This window comes from Lactuca serriola, chromosome 6 (genome assembly GCF_051521515.1).
Source record: "Lactuca serriola cultivar US96UC23 chromosome 6, Lser_US96UC23_V15, whole genome shotgun sequence".
Taxonomy (NCBI): domain Eukaryota; kingdom Viridiplantae; phylum Streptophyta; class Magnoliopsida; order Asterales; family Asteraceae; genus Lactuca; species Lactuca serriola.
The window spans coordinates 68443775-68458528 of NC_136413.1; the positions used below are offsets into that span (position 1 = coordinate 68443775).

Below are 14754 nucleotides of genomic sequence, written 5' to 3' on the forward strand. Positions count from 1 at the left end.
GTTTATGCTTACAGTGTTGTGTTATGTGTTTCAGGTACTAGCGACGATCGCGGGAAGGCGCCGGCTTGACTCGTACACACACCGATGGATTTGGATATGTTTTGATCTTGGGATGCAATGTTATGGATTGATATGTGACACAAATGATATTTTTATAACTATTATGAATGAAAGTGTGTTTTGAATGTGAAAAATTGTTTTAAAAATTTACATCATTACAAGTTGGTATCAGAGCCTTGGTTTGAGGGATTCGGGCGCATCTTCGGATGAATCTGAACTCAAACTGAGGAATTGAGAAAGTTTTTCATAAAATAAACAATTTTTCTAAAAGAGTAAAAGGTTTTGAAGAAGACAGAATGGAGCAGTGTGTACGATCAGCCAGCGCCCGAACGGTGATTTCCTAAAATACCCTTACATTATGTGATGTGATATGATTATGATAAGATATGCATGCTAGAGTTGGCTAGGTATTCATACTAGGACTAGAGTGGCCTGATTTTGTGATGCCTTAGCCTAGGAGGGATTTTGCAGCTATGTGATGCTTGAGAGTGAATAGGTAGCAGCGAGGAGCTCATGAGAGATCTACCGAAGGGTAGCCTATGCTAATGAGATGTAGAAGCACTTGTGATCTGGGATCCAAGGAGGAGGACTTGGGATGAATACTGATGCGGTGTGAGTGGTAGTATAAGGGCCCGTACTACCGAAGGCACCGTATCAGTGCGCAGTCCAAGTAAGAATCCTTTGGGTACTGGGGAACAAGTAGGAATGTGTTATCGAGTGCAAGTATACTCGAGCGGGTCTCTGATATTTGTATGTTATATTTCAGAGACATCGTGGTTGGGACACGACACACTTAGGAGCAGTGGTGTCAGCGACGAGGAGATCCGTCGATTGATTCATGAGGAGGTGGCTGCTTCCATCCGGGCCGAGATTCCAGAGATGTTCGGGGACATCAAGACCACATTGATTGAGACCTTTGACGAGCGATATGCAGCAGTGACTGAGGCTGCGGCTGCTGCAGCTACTGCTGCTAGACCTCAGGGAGGTGACTCGTTGTTGTTTCGGGAGTTCAGCAACACGAAGCCACCAGAGTTCGATGGGACGCAGGACCCGATTGCTGCGATGAGGTGGATCTCTGATATCGAGGGATGTTTCTAAACGTGTTCTTGTCCAGAGCACTTGAGGGTACGGTTCGCTCTGAACCAGCTCCGATTGGGAGCGAAGGATTGGTGGAAGTTTGTGACAACGAGCTTCACTCTAGCAGAGATTTCTGAGGTGACCTGGGAGAGGTTCACCGTCATGTTCAGAGACGAGTATGTTCCCCCGGTGGAGAGGGAACGGTTGATTCAAGATTTCTTGACCCTCAAGCTGGGTACTGATTCTGTTACAGTTGCTACCAGGAAGTTTCATGAGAGGGCGATGTTTTGCCCTGAGCAGGTGTCCACCGAGCAGGCACGCATGACCCGGTATTTGGGCGTTTTGAGGAGGGATATCCGGGAGTTCGTATCGAACTCGACTTACCGGACATTTGCTGAGCTTCAGGAAAATGCCCGGAAGAGGGAGATTGAGTTGGAGACGCAGACCAGGGAGGAGGCCGAGTCTCAGAGGATGGATCGGCGGCCGACACAGTCTCAGCCGGCAGCCAAGCAGGCCAAGCCCGCCGATTCAAGATTTGGGGGCTAGAAGGGCCGCACTTGCGGAAAGTGCGGCAAGGGACACGATGGGTTTTGTCGATCTAGTGCTTGCTACAAATGTGGCAAGGAGGGGCATATCGCCAAGGATTGCCCCAAGGGATTTATGGTATGCTTTCATTGCAACCAGACGGGTCACCGGAAGGCCGAGTGCCTGCAGTTGCGTCAGGGATCAACACAGGGATCTGCACCTGCTGCTAAGGTTACTGAAGTTCGGCCGGCAAAGGTCGAGGTACCGAAGGCTCGCGGGAGAGCCTTCCAGTTGACAGCGGAAGAGGTCCGTGCAGCGCCCGATGTCATGGTTGATATGTGTTCTTTCGTTTATTTATCTTAAATATGAAGTGTTGTGCTTATATTATGATATGCGTAGGTACTTTTCTTATGAATTTTGTACCTGCTTTGGTGTTATTTGACTCGGTTGCGAGTCGGTTATTTGTTTCTTTAGCATTTAGTCAGCACATTAGTATCCGACGAGAGGCGATGAGTTGGCCTCTGCGAGTCTCTATAGCTAACGAGCGAGCGATGTATGCCACAGATGTGATTTCAGGATGTAGACTTGAGATCTTCGGTGTGGAGTTCCCGATTGATCTAGTCCCGATATCGATGGGGGACGTATGTGTCATAGTGGGCATGGATTGGTTGAGCCGGTTTGGGGCTGTTATAGACTGCGAGAGTCAGCTGGTGACGATACGAGACCCTAGTGGGGGAGTGCTTACGGTGTACGGCGAGGGTACCCATCCTGAGTCAGCATTTTGTTCGGCTGCGAGGGCGAGACAGAGTCTACAGCAGGGATGTAGTGGGTTTGTGGCCTATGTGATGGACACGCGAGTGGCCGCTGGGAGGCCGAGTTCGGTTGATCAGGTCCCGATATTGTGCAAATTCCCGAATGTTTTTCCCGAGGAATTGCCAGGTGTGCCTCCCGAGAGGCAAGTAGAGTTCCGTATTGAGTTGGTTCCGGGGGCATCACCTATCGCCAAGGCGCCCTACCGCCTTGCACCATCAGAGATGCAGGAGTTATCCTCGTAGCTTCAGGAGCTGCTGGGGAAGGGGTTTATTAGACCGAGTAGCTCACCTTGGGGAGCGCCGATCCTTTTTGTCAAGAAAAGGATGGTTCATACCGGATGAGCATTGATTACCGGGAGTTGAACAACTTGACGGTCACGAACCGTTATCCGTTACCGAGGATCGACGATCTGTTTGATCAGTTGCAAGGAGCGTCTGGGTTCTCCAAGATAGATTTGAGGTCGGGATATCACCAGATGAGGGCTCGGGATGAAAATATCCAGAAGACGACGTTCATGACTCGTTATGGGCATTACGAGTTCGTGGTGATGCCTTTCGGGCTCACCAATGCACCGGCAGCGTTCATGGATCTCATGAACAGGGTGTTCAGGCCGATGCTGGATCGGTCGGTGATCGTGTTCATTGATGATATCTTGGTGTACTCGAGATCTAGAGAGCAAAACGAGGAACATATGAGGGAGATTCTCGGGGTATTGAGGTCGGAGAGGCTCTTTGCCAAATTCGACAAGTGTGATTTTTGGTTACGAGAGGTCTCGTTCTTGGGGCACTTTGTTAACTAGGAAGGGATATTGGTCGATCCGGCCAAGATTGAGGCAGTTATGAGATGGGAGGTGCCGAGATCACCCACCGAGATTAGAAGCTTCCTAGGGTTGGCCGGCTATTATCAGAGATTTATCAGAGATTTCTCCAAGATCGTCGTGCCTCTCATCAAGTTGACCCGTGTCACACCCCCGAACCAGACGGCGGAAACGTCTGAGGGCTCACGTGACTTTAATTGAATATCATCACAATGAATATACATGAATCGTAACATAAACGTCACCATGCATCAATATATTACAACTGGAATTGTTCACCTCAAGTACATTGTTTTAACATTACACATTCATAGCATAAATTGTTTGAGTACATTTAACAACATAAAATCTAACATTACTTCTTATTACTCTTCCGCTTACGTGTTACCTGAGAATACAAGTTATTTTGGAAAAACGTCAACATATGAAATGTTGGTGAGTTCATAAGCAATGTTGTGATAAAATGATTTGTGTAGTTTGTAAAACCCAGAAAATCCGATATTTTCTTAAAAGACTTTTGTTTATCAAAGTGTGAAGATCCATAAGTTGATGCATGAGTGATTTCAAAAGCATATATATAAAGGGTATTTTGTATTATAGTTCTTAAATTTCGAACGAGTAGTATTGAATTCCCCGGAAAACCCGACGTTTTCCGATTGTTGAAATGTATTCGTGATTACTGATTTTGGTATTGTCTTAACGAATGAATATTGATTAATCCACATTGTATACTGTCTTAATTTTGTCTACTTTGATTTCTCGTAAGCCTTAACGAACGAAGAGAAGGGGAGCATTATGTCGCACTACTATCGTAAGTACCTTAGGCTGTCGTGGATGCGAAAGACACGATGGTCCGACTCGTGTGTGATTACTGTGACCTTACTAGCTTTTCTAATGGGACAATTTGGCCCACTAGCACATAAAAGCTATTGAAAGTCCTTTTATAAAACATTGGGTCATTGAAGGCCCAATAACATATAAGCGTTATCCCTTTGGGCCCAAAGATCATGTTGGTGGGCTTGCAAGGCCCAACAAGCATGATTTGAAACTCATAAGCCCAAAGTTTGTAGATTTACTCATTGTAGTCATCACGTATCTATTGAAGAGTTTTGATTTAACGATTGTTGTTTTGCATTGATTCGAGACCGAATCAATTCGTTTATAACGATATTTGGTGTTGAATGTGTATTTGTTTTCCGTTTTGACGGTAGTTGGGTATCTTGTATTTTGTCTTAATGAATTAATTTGTTTAAAGGTATGATTTTGACCTTTTCACTACCTTTCTTTTATAAAAATAACACTTTTAGTCCTTTATATAATAGAATTTCATTTTTAGTCCTTAAAACATTTTCTTGACACTTTTGTATCATAAACTTGTTGAAAAGACAGTTTTAACCCAAACTTAGTTTTGTTAACAGCTTTAGCCCTTCCAGAATGGTATTTCTCGGTTAGACCCCATATTTCGTAACTTTTACAGTTTTGACCCCAAAATCTAAAAAGTTTACATTTTTGGTCCTTTTTGAAATTGAAAAGCATTTTTGACCTTTGAAATAGTTTTATTACACTTCTTATCCCTTGTTTTGCAGAATGTTACATTTCAGCCCCTTTAAACTTTCAAAATTTCGTAATTAAGGGCTTATTGGGCCGAAAAGCCCAAATTTAGCCCATTAAGCTAAAATTTTGCATTTCAAGTCCTTTGAAATTTCTAATATTCAGAAAAATGATTATAGAAACTGTTTTGACCCTTTTGACCCTCAAGAAACCGTGACTTGACAGTTTTTAACCCAAGTTTTTGTATTTTTGACAATTTAAGCCCTAAAATGGGTTTTATACTAGAATATGTTTCTCATAACCTTATAAGCTATTTTTCTTGGCTTGATTGGTGTAAAATAACTTAGATTATGTTTGTTTCTTTTCTCATGTCATAGATCTCGAGTTAACATCCATTTTGGTTATGTTTTTATCACAAAAACACATAAAATCACACACATGCATGCATAACATCCATTTTGTGGAAAAATCTTCTTGAAAGCTTCCTTAATCTCGAAAATTTGTCGAAGGAGTGTAAGTGTTCTTGAGAGGATTTGGAGAGAGTGGAGATGAATATTATGAGTGTATGTGTGTGTCTTGTTTCGGCTGAGAGCACAAGAGAGAGAGGAAGAGAGAAGGTGATGGGATAGTGGCATGGAAATATGAGACCTTTGCATGGAGATCCAATATGTAAAAATGAGGTGGCATAGGAAAAGTCAACCCTTCCTTTCTTTTGTGGTTTGGGCCGAGAATGGAGAGGGGAAGAGAGAAGACTTGGGCTTTTTGCCCTTAAGCCCATATTATAGTTAAGTTAGGTGATTTTTGGTCCAAATAAATCAAAGTATGATTTTTATGACCTATTAGGACTAAATTAAATTGGTTGTGACCCATTAAGGCCCATTAAAGTTAACCTAGTGTATTTTGGGCTCCTAAGGCCCAAAAGTATTAAGTTTCATGTACATGAGTCCAATTAGGGCCCATTAGAGAGTTCTAGATTCAAGATGGATAATTTGGAAGTTTATTAGTCCATTAGGCCCAATAAGGAAATCCTAGTCTAAAATGGACTTAAACCGGGATTTCAAAGGTTTCCAATTCTTTATTGACCATTTGTAGTGCTAGTATGAAGTATTTGATGAAGTTTTGTTGTTATAGAATAAGCATTATGCATGCTTTCATGTTATTGATTCATAGTTGTTATAGGTGTTGTAGTTACAAGGCACCAAAATTTCTAGTTGTGACATCATCCCCCCGTTAGAGGGAATTTTGTACTGAAATTCTTTTGAAAGCTAGATGTGAGAATGCGAGAATAGATGTGGGTATTTCTGCTTCATTTGATCTTCGCGTTCCCATGTGAATTCTGGTCCGCGTCTTGCGTTCCATCGAACTTTCACAATTGGAATGCAGTTGTGCTTGGTATGCTTCACCTCTTGGTCCATGATTTCAACTGGCTCCTTAATGAACAGAAGGTTCTCATTGATTTCTCTCTCCTCTAAAGGAATTCCAAGAGTCTCTTCGGATAAGCACTTCTTCAAGTTGGTGACGTGGAACACAGGGTGTACACTACTGAGCTCGGCGAGTAGTTACAGTCTATAGGCCACTGGACCGATTCGGGCAAGAATCTCTAAAGTTGCAATGTATCGATGGTTCATCTTGCCCCACTTCCCAAAATGAATCACTCCTTTCCAAGGAGAGATTTTTAGTAACACCCTATCTCCGACTTCGAATTCCAAGGGCTTTCGTCGTTTATCAGCGTAGCTCTTTTGTCTGTCTCAGGACGATTGCAGTCGTGCTCTGATCTGAATTATCTTCTCGGTCGTCTCGCATATAATTTATGGTCCCGTTAAGGTGTTGTTTGGTGTTTGCCCTCTCGCTAACTGGGTGTCTCCTACCTCAGCCCAGCACAACGGTGATCTACATTTACCCCCGTATAATGCTTCGAAAGGAGCAACTTTGATACTCGAGTGATAACTATTGTTGTACGAGAACTCGATCAAAGGCAAGTGGGTATCCCATGATCTTCTAAAGTCTATTACACATGCTCGGAGCATATATTCTAGTGTTTGAATGGTTCGCTCGCTTTGACCATCCGTTTGTGGGTGGTAGGCAGTGCTCATGTTGAGTTGTGTTCCCATAGCTTTCTGAAGCGATTGCCAAAAGCGTGAAGTAAATCTACTATCTCTATCTGAGATGATAGATAGCGGTACTCCGTGGAGTCTCACAATTTCCTTGACGTAGATTCTTGTCAGGCACTCTATCTTGTATGTTGCTTTTATTGGTAAGAAATGGGCGGATTTCGTTAGTATATCAACTATTACCTAGATCGTGCCCAAACCATCCGTCAACTTAGGTAGTTTGGTCACAAAATCCATGGTAATCCTTTTCCATTTCCACTCTAGAATTACTGGCTGCTGTAGTAATCCGGAGGGCTTTTGATATTCCACATTTACTAATTACTTTAGCACAAGTGAGGCACTTGCTCACGTAAGTGGCAATCTCTTCCTTCATATTTGGCCACCAATAATGTTGCTTAACATCCAAGTACATTTTGTCTGAACCCTGATGGATGGAGTATCGCGTCTTGTGGGCTTCGTTCATGAATACCTCTCAGAATCCCCCAAGTTTAGGGACCCATATGCGGTTCATGAAGTAATATGTTCCGTCTTCCTTCACTTCAAAGTTCTTCTCCATTCCACGCAGCGCTTCACTTGTTTTGTTTTCCACCTTCATGGCATCTGACTGGGCCATTCTGATTTGCGAGGTCAGGTGGGATTGGATGGTTATCGAGAGAGTTTTCACACGATGATTTGAGTATTCTTTTCGACTCAAGGCATCGACTACCACGTTAGCCTTGCCTGGGTGGTACTTGATTTCGCACTCGTAGTCATTTAGCAGTTCGACCCATATTCGTTGCCTCATATTTAGCTCTTTTTGATTCAAGATGTACCGGAGACTTTTGTGGTCGGTGAAGATAGTGCACTTGGTACCATACAGGTAGTGTCTCCAAATCTTCAGGGCAAAGACCACTGCTCCTAGCTCCACATCGTGGGTCGTCACTACTAGAAAAACAGCCTTTTACGACGCTCATTGCACATCGTAAAAGGCTCAGACGACGCGCAAATGCGCGTCAAGGAAGGCCCTGTCATAAAGAGAGACGACGCGCATTTACGATGCGCATTTACGACGCACAATTACAACGCGCGTTTATGACACGCAATGCGTATCAAGGAAGGCCCCGTCATAAAGGAAGACGACACGCATTCGCGTGTCGTAACCTTACGACGCGCGTGTTAATGACACGCAGTGCGTATCATGGAAGCCCCTGTCAAGAAAGGTCATGTCATAAATGAAGATGACACATTTTTGCGTATCGTAATTTTAAATGTTAAAAAAAATTATTTATAGATTTACTAAATATAAATGCAAATTTAATATGAAAATTAGTAAATCTATAAATAATATTTTTTTAACAACAGATTGAAATTATCATAAGAACGATAATTCATTTCAAAAAAATATCACATGTCAAACAAGTTACCTAAGCATTAGATGTCAAACAACACTACATGTCTAACACTAATAACACTTAAAAACATGTTTTTTCCTGCATTTGGAGCGCCCCTATTCCTATATCAGCAACCAACTTTAGGTCCAATTCCAACCACCTGTTAGAGAACAACATTAGATGATCAACATTTGCTTGATTTGATGTTTCAACATTAGTTGCCTTTGGACCGATTTTAGGTGTAGAGTGTGGTGTAGCAAGTTTTGAAGGGTACCTTTTTTATGAGAACGCCCTTGCATTGTCGTTCCCCCTAAAGATAAACATGAAGCACAAACTGAGTTTGCTCTTGTCAGAAGCTGCAATTTCTGCTGTCATGAGTTTGTATTAAGTTTTGAAGGGTACCCTGAGACATACAATCTCCTCCATCAGACCATCTCTTCTCCATACAAGAAACAATCACTTGGTTTTTGTCAACAGTAACTGTATTTAGTAATAGTATTTAGTAAACAGTAACTTTAATTTTAAAATTAAATTTCACATTAGAAATAAAGAGATTTTACATCTTAAATGGGGTTGATTCAATATTCAAGATTCAAGGAATGGGGTTGATCTTACATTCTAAGGTGAAAAAGTTAATATTTTCAAAACATAATGGTTGTTTTCACATATGGGGTTGATTCAAGATTCAAGATTCAAGAAGTAGGGATTTTACATCTTACATCATCAATTATAAAGGCAAAAGGCACACAAGTAAACAAAGGGACATGAATCAAATTTATCTATGTGTTTGTAGGATTAGTCATAGCTAATGAACTACATTATCAAATTACGCAGCAAACAAAGGGATCAAGTGTAGGATTTGATGCTATAATTTAAGAAGGATTCTCCAAAAAGGTATTTTTTTATCAAGATTCAAAGAAAATGACACTATCAAATACACGTCAAAAAAATGGTCAAATGCAATTTTCTAAGGATTCATGAATTATGACACATATTAATCCCATGTATGTATCAGGATTGTTTTCATAATTAGGGTTGATTTGAGATTCCAGAAGTAGGGATTTTGCATCTTAAATGACATTATCAAATCAAAAAGAAGAAACCAAATACCTAAGTTGTGTTTTGTTGTGATTGTGTCAGCAATATGGGGTGGAGCAAAAATTGCAGATGTTCTTGAACTGGTTGGCATGCCTAAGTTAACAAGTACCACATCTGCAGGTGGCAAACATGTAGAATTTGTGAGCACTGACAAGTTCAAGGTTTGTATCATATATTTAATTATTCTGTTTACTTTCTTTTTTGAAGTGTTATTGTCTGTAATAAGATTCGGTGTTTGCTTCCATAGAAGGAAAAAAGGGGGTCCTTACAAGCCAATTTCATTGAATATCAAAATACAATACATCAAAATAGGTGACATAATTCGGGTGTTTAATAAATCAACAATAATAAGAATCTTGTCATTAAAATCGTATTCTAGTTTAATGATTTATAAAATAAATAAGAATCCTATCACAGCATCGCCTGGAACCTTTTTAAACTGAGGATAGGCAGTTATTGTCCCACCTTGTTTGGACTTTGATGATAGTTGTTTCACTACAATGATTGACCCATCCGATAATGAACCCTATTATATATATTACATATTTTATTAGTAACATAAAAATAATAAAATTTGTGCTTTGAACGAATTGACAGTTGAAAGTTGACACCACCTTGTAAACAGCACCAAAACCACCTTCGCCAAGCTTGTTTGACAGATCAAAGTTTTTAGTTGCAGCTTTTATCTGTCTTAGAGTGAATATTCCAGTTTGCAGATCCAGACCTTTGAGCTCTGTTATATAAATAAAATAAAAATCTGTTGTATTAGGTTTGTGACTAGTTTTTTTGCAAATTTAAACGTTCAGACGATATTAGAAAAGGTATTTAGCTCTATCTTTCGCATTTTTACCCGTAAAGAAGCCTTTTCTCCACAAGATAAGTATGATTAAAAATACAAAAAACACTCCTCCACCAACAATCGCTACTATTAAACTAACTGCAATCTTTTTCCCATAAACAGGGGGGTCGAAATCTGTACAACAATGCAATTTTAGAAAAGCAACCCTCACAAAATTTATAACATAATAAGCTGACATGGAAATGATTTTATAGGTTGTTTTTTTACTTAATGTGGAAAAATATGTATGATTGTTTCTACTTATTCTGAACAGAACGACTTAATGGGTTAAGCAAAATATATGTATGATTTTAATGACAATTTCTTTTTTGAAGTGTTATTATCGACCTAGATTTCCACCTCTTGCTAGTTTCTACTCGAGTAAAGTGGGTAAAAATCAGAAAGCAGAAGGACCAATTTTGTAATTTATATAAATGAAAAAAAGTAGAAAAAAACCAATAAAACGTGCAGCCCATTCATCAACTAACCCAACAACATCCAAAGATATATGTAAATTGAAAGAAACAAATAGTCAAATAACATTAAGCACTTGTTTTCTAGCCTCAGATAATGAAGAAAAACAGAACATGTTATGTGGAGCTGAATTTTGACAAATATTACCTGAGGAAAACGTCGAAGAGCCAATCCTAAGTTTCTTATGATGAATAAATCAACAGTTACTGTTTCAAGTACATAAGGCCTTTGTACCTTCACAGCAACCAAATCCCCCATTTTCCTTTAATCTACCCTTATACACCTGCCCAAGTGAGGCTGCTACTATAGGAGAAGTTGTGAGCTCTGAAATAATTGAATTCTCTTGATCACCTGATAAATATGCCTCAGAAATTGACCCTTCAGATGGTATCACAAAGAACTTTGGTGAAAAAGGGGGATAAAATCAAAGGGAAGTGATGAACATAAGCCATTAATTTAGGTCCTCCATCATAAGTATCTTTAGAACTGGAAAAAGGTTGGGATTTAGGGGTATCAGCTTCATGGGGGTAAACTGCAACCACCCTTCATCTTCAAAGATGGGATTCTCCTTAGGTTTGTGTATAGAGTTTTGATTGTTTTTCTTCTTGAGTTCCTCGTAATCTTGGACAAGTAAGATTTGATATTCATGATAAGCATATGGTCCTAAAGGTGATCCGGGTAAGCTAAGTGAGCTGTCTGCAATAGCAAGAGAAAAGATTGAAATTGAAATCCATTCAACAATAAGAAATAAAAGCAGAAAGGATGATGATCAGATGAAGTTATCAAAAGTTGTGAAATATCTAATATTTGGGATCATTAAAGAAAGAATCTTAAGGGTTTTCTTAGTTAGATGGAATTCTGGTACTCTAAGGTTGCATTTGTTACACTACACGTGATGGAACAAGTTTAATAATGAGGGTGAGGAGGGCATTCTAGTCTTTATCAAAAATATATCAAAGCAAGCATCAATAAGTTCAAATAATTACAATAACAAGGAAAGATAAAATGACAGAATAGCACCTCTGAGATAGATATGTATATCACTGGGAAACACATTGAAGTGTGGTTAGACAGCGTAAAATGTATCGATGTGCATCATTCTTCTGATTCCAATAATCACCTAAAAACAGAAAGCAAAAAGAGTCATGGAATTAATCTTCATGTCTAAAAGTATTACCATAATGAAGAAAGAGAAGGAAAAGAAAGCATGATAAGAGTTCCAACATTAGTCAGGGCATTAGCACCATAGCCTCTTCTAGAAGTGCCATGGCAATGTCTGGCCTAATGCTCAATGCTTGCCTACGTTTGAAGTATGCAGGACCTAAAGAGGTTACAATTTCCCTCAACTCAATTGCCTGAGAAACTTCATTCTGATCAACATAATAAAAAACACAAAAGTAAGAATAAGGGAAGCAGAAAAACCTCACAATCTATACATGTACAATATTGATTGACAGTTCTAATTTGGCATATTACTTGTCAGTTAAATATTCTTATTAAATTGTGTCCAGACTAAAGATTTTCGTAATTAACAGTACAAAATCAAACAATCATTTTACAGATTACCATTACACGAACCTGGATGTCACTGGTCGTACCTTCCACTGTAAACCTTCTAAGATCTGAAGCTCCATAACTAGAATATCTTTCACCTCTATTACTAGTGTTTAGTCTGTGTATTAGATCGATGTTATCAAAAAAATACGCAGTATGTATATGTATATATAGAAGAGAGAGAGAGAGAGAGAGAGTGATGGAGAGAGAAAGAAAGAGAGACTTGTAGTTGGTCACGTATTACCTGCATCATATCGAAATTGAGGGAATGTTGATTTCATAAGATGACTTTGAAATGGTATATAGAACCCTAAATCACCTTCTAGGTTTAAAAAAGGGGAACCGGAAGTAGATCGATGGAGTTGGGTAGACCGGAGGTGGAGCGAGACTGGGAACACTCAATCATAGGCGAGATCCAGAATAAGATGAAAAAGCATGTGTATACCTTCTCAGTACTGTCCATGGTGATTGGTCACTTTGAAGGTGTAAGGTCGTGTAGAATAAGAGGAGAGACATATGTGAGAATTGAACTTTTTTATTGTGGAGAGTGAAGCCGAGTCGATCTTCGAAGAGCGGCGGAGCCCGGAGAAAGGAGGCGGAGTAGCAGCGGTGGATTTAGGGTTGAAGAGCTGGGATGTTTGGTTTAAGAGAAATTGAAATTATCTCCAAAGTAAATCCTAATTCAGAGCTTGAAGGCGACAAAATGGAGAAAAGGATAAAGATTGGCAGCCACACTATTAGGGTTTCTCGGGTACAGCATACGAAGGAGTAGATGGAGAAGGAGTAGATGCATCAGGCGGGGTTTATAATTTTTAGGGATTTCGTTTCCCTTTAAACGCGCCTTTCACTAAAATTATAAAACGACATACTTAGACGACGCACTTTTTACGACCGATGCCCTCCGTGTTTTTTATTTTTTTTGTCCTGACATTAATTGCAGGGCACGCATAAATGTGTGTCCTCTATCCTTCAAATTTTAGAAGAGAATACATTATTTTTAGAGCGCCCGCTTTTGCGTATCGTAAATCACTGCGTGTCATTGTTTATGCGTCATTAAAGGTTTGTTTTTTTGTAGTGCGTGTAATTCACTTCGTGCGTCTTTAGTTGTTAGGACGCGTAAGCTATCACCTTTCCACGCTGCATGAGTACACAACCTAGACCCTGATTTGACGCGTCGCAGTAGACTATAAAGTCTTCCGTTCCTTCAGGTAGTGATAGCACCGGCGCACTGCAGAGTGCTTGCTTCAGTGATTTAAACGCGGCTTCCTGCTTATCCGTCCATACGAAGGGGACGCCCTTTTGTGTAAGATGGTAAGCGGTTTGGCCGTCTTAGAGAAGTTTTGGATGAATCTCCTGTAATAACCTGCGAGACCCAGAAATTGACAAATTTTTGTGGGTATTGTTGGGATTGCCCATCCTTCGATAGCTTGGATTTTAGAAGGATCCACATGAATTCCTTCCTAACTAATAACATGTCCCAAAAAGTTCACGCTTCGGAGCCAAAACTCACACTTGGAGAGTTTTGCGTACAACTTTTCGGTTCGCAGGGTTTCCAGGATTTGTCGAAGATGTTGGCCGTGTTCTTCTTCGCTTCGGGAATATACTAGGATATCATCGATGAAAATGATTACGAAATTATCAAGAAAAGGTCGGCAGATTCGATTCATTAGGTCCATAAATGCGACCGAAGCATTCGTTAGACCGAAGGGCATCACAACAAATTCATAATGTCCGTAACGAGTTCGGAAGGTGGTTTTTGGAATATCCTCCTCCTGGACCTTGAGTTGGTGGTATCCAGATCACAAATCTATCTTTGAGAAGTGACTAGCTCCTTGGAGCTGGTCAAATAGGTCGTCGATTCGTGGAAGTGGATATCGGTTTTTGACAGTGAGCTTGTTAAGTTCTCTGTAGTCGATACACATCCTGAATGTATCATATTTCTTCTTGACAAAGAGAACTGGAGCTCCCCAAGGTGAGAAACTAGGTCCGATGAATCCTTTATCCAAAAGCTCACTGAGTTGGCCAGATAACTCTTGCATCTCCGCAGGAGCCAATCTGTAGGGCGCTTTGGCGATGGGGGTAGCTCCTGGTACAAGGTCCATTCGAAACTCGACTTGTCTTTCTGGGGGTATCCCCGGAAGATCATCAGGAAAGACATTCGGGAATTCACAAGCTACTGGGATGTCTTGAATGTTGACCTCTTTCTTGGATTTGTCTACTATGTGAGCCAGGAATGTCAAGTCCTTCTTTCGTAGGTACTTCTGCGCTTTAATGCACGAGATAAGACGAAGGTTCGTGCTGGGTTTGTCCCCGTAATCAACTAGGGTTTCATGATTTGGGAGATGAAGGCGAACGACCTTCTCGTGACACATAATTTCAGCATGATGGGGGCTTAACCAATCCATGCCGATAATCACATCAAGACTCCTAATGGAAACATGCATTAAGTTTATTCGAAAGACGTGG

General features: G+C 40.4%; 1 long non-coding RNA gene across 7 annotated transcripts; it reads right to left on the bottom strand.

Moving 5' to 3' along the window:
* Positions 1-8302: 8302 nt before the first annotated feature.
* On the bottom strand, positions 8303-13083 carry LOC145059110 (uncharacterized). Of its 7 annotated transcripts, XR_013686634.1 has the most exons (11): positions 12533-13083; positions 12313-12406; positions 11959-12104; positions 11755-11854; positions 10882-11430; positions 10273-10395; positions 10037-10155; positions 9888-9948; positions 9435-9536; positions 8599-8804; positions 8303-8484 (listed from the first exon to the last, which is right to left on the bottom strand). It is a non-coding gene; the product is annotated as an uncharacterized LOC145059110 (long non-coding RNA). The 7 variants fall into 7 exon arrangements; XR_013686637.1 differs by lacking the exon at positions 10273-10395 and having other exon boundaries at positions 12333-12406; XR_013686635.1 differs by lacking the exon at positions 10273-10395 and having other exon boundaries at positions 11979-12104.
* Positions 13084-14754: the final 1671 nt, after the last annotated feature.